Here is a 3,005-nt window from a genome sequence, read left to right on the forward strand (position 1 = left end):
GTGAGTATGTACAAGGAATATTTAAAAATAGAAACAAAAATTAAAAATAGTAATTAAAAAATAGATAACCCATTTCACATGTTATTACTAAGCAGCATAGGCTATTTGGACACATTCTGTGTGTGTGTGTGCACTTGTGTCTGTCTGCATGAATGTGTATGTGTACATGTGTGTGTGTACATGTACATGTGTGCTTGTGTGTGCACATGTGCATGTGAGTGTGTATGTATGTATGTGCACATGTGCTTGTGAGTGTGTGTATGTGTGTGCACATGTGCATGTCAGTGAATTTGTGTGTGTACATTTCCATGTGAGTGTGTGTTTGTGCACATGTGTATGTGAGTGTGTGTGTGTGTGTTTACATGTGCATGTGAATGTGTGTTTACATGTGCATATGTGTGTGTGCATGTTTCTCTGTGAGAGTGTGAGTGTGTGTTGATTTTTCTTTCCTGGATCTGTAGCCTGCTTCCCAAACTGCTGATCTCATGCATGCATCCTACTGCTTTATCTCCATCATCATTCCCCTCCAGGCAGGCCTAGATGACCTTCCCACATATTGACCTTTAATCATTCAGCAACATGGCTCGGGAACACTGCTTGAAAAATGAGTTTATCCTGAAGTTCTTCTACATCATCATGTTTTAACTGAATTTAAGTCACATTGTTTAGACAACTCTTCTTTCAGTAATTCTATTTATTTTTAATTTATGCTCTTCTGAAGAACAATTTTTAAAAGCAACATTCAAGAAGGAAAGCCGTTTATTACATTTTCTGAGCTAAACTGCCATTGTAGACTCCAGAAAGAATGGCTGCTTCTTATTAAGATGATTCCAGATTTCTGCTGTATACCTGCTGGACACGATGCCATCCCATAGAGGAACTTGCTCCCACCCGGGTCCAGGTTATGGAGGAAAATGATCCAAGGAGGAAAATAAGAATATTTTGGGGTTATTGGCATACTTTTAATTTATTAATGCACATACTTTTTAAATATCAGAATTAAATCAAACTGGAAGGTTCGAGTCCATGGGAGATTATTTTTAAAAAAAAATCACCATTGTATTGGATCTAAAGACATGGTTGTTATCCTCTTTACATGGTAGGGTGTGGTGTGTGTGTGTGTGTGTGTGTGTGTGTGTGCACATGTGCTTAAAAAATAAACCATGATACCTCATTGTTTTAAACTGTTATTATAATTAAGTAGAGAGATTTCTCACACTGATAAGCAGTTGTAAGTATTTTTCTCATTTCTTAACTGAGGCTATTTTAATTCTGTCATGTATTTTATTTTCACTGTGAGTTTATAAGGTGTCAATTTGATTCCAAGTCCACAAAGGTACATATAAAATACTATAATGGAGATAAAGGAAAGAGAGCAATAATATAGTTCAGAAAGTAGAGACCTGCATATGTTATTCTCCTCAAAAATATGCAGCAGTCTCCTCTTGCATACATGAAAGTGCAGATCTGTTAGCAGTCCACAGATCCTGGACCTACCATGCATCCTAACCAGTCTCCTCATTGCCCTGACTCCACCCCCACCGTTAACTGTCTTCTGTGGAGTGCAGGTCCCTCTTCTCTCTGATCAGAGCCTTTTGCTTACAGTACTCCTGTACATTTGCTCAGTTTCCTTTTTTCCTAGATCATCTCTTCTCTCATTAAAGAGGGATTCAATTTGCCATCTGAGGTTGAGATTCTGAGTCATCAGACATTTCCCACTTCAGGCTTTTGTAGCACTGTACATTTTCCTGGTTGTGAAACAGTGAGTCCCATGTTCTGCTGCCTCCCTCCTCCATGGTGTTTCAGATCCCCTGAATACCCCAGTAAGTGTATTGCACTGAAATAGCAATTAGTGTTGTAATTGTTTATTAGATGGGTATGCACATGTTTTGGTTTAAAATCTTTCTGATGTTCATGTCAACTGAATACTTCCTAAAGTATCCATCAGCTTCATCTTCTTTCTTTCTGGCCCTTACATACAAACAGCCTGTCACAACTGTCTCAAAAGAAATACTGTACATTAACACAAGAAACTATGTGGAACTGCTTTGAAAATTGAAAAGCACAATACACAAACTAGTTGGCATTACACAAACAGTATTGACTTCAGTATCCATATCCACTTCTCCCTGTTCTCCAGCCATGTAAATAATTCTGTTTCTTGAATGATGCACAAACCATTTCCTCTTCTTCCTCACGTGAGCATTCCTGGCTCCCAGTCAGGTGAACAAACAGCCACGAGGTCTCCTGGGGAAGAAGGCACCAATCCCAAAAAGCTGTTGCCAGTATTCATGAAAATAAAAAGTACACAAAATGAGCTAAAAGATAGAGCTGAGGTTTCCATGCTGCTGAGGGAGCACAGGACTGCCACTCATTGCTTATAGCAAAACTAATACAAATGAACTGAAGGAAAAAATTGGAACATAAGGGGAAATGAGAAATCTTAGTTTGTAAATCACAGTACTACCAGAGGATGTATTATAGGATTACTCATCTTGTTGCTATAACAAAATACTTGACACAAACAACCTAAAGAGGAAAAGTTTATTTGGGTCACAATTTTAAAGGGTAAGGGCCATTATGGCAGAGGGTGCTGAGAATAAAGCAGTTCACCTCATGGCTGCTTGGAAGCAGAGAAATGTCTGTCCTTGTTCCCCTTCCCCTTCTATTTCATCTGGCTCCTATTGTGTGAGTTTGTGTAGAGCTTCCCTTCCTTGGTAATTCTTCTCTGGAAATACTCACAGGATATACCTACAAGTCCATTTTAGGAATATCCTAGGTATTTCATAAAGCAATCAATTAGACAATTAAAAATCATGTGAGTAGATACCAAAGCTAAAAGTGGTCTTGTATGTGAAATGTGGAAAGAAGATACAGTCAAAGCTGTGACTTTGAAGTCCTCTGTTAAAACCTCAGAAATAGCTAGTGTGTATCTTAGAGGACAGTTGGAAAGGATGCTTCTAAAATTCCTTACAATCTCCAGGTATCTGTGGTACAGCTTCTTC

The sequence above is a fragment of the Mus caroli genome, chromosome 8 (assembly GCF_900094665.2).
Source record: "Mus caroli chromosome 8, CAROLI_EIJ_v1.1, whole genome shotgun sequence".
In the NCBI taxonomy this organism is placed as follows: Eukaryota; Metazoa; Chordata; class Mammalia; order Rodentia; family Muridae; genus Mus; species Mus caroli.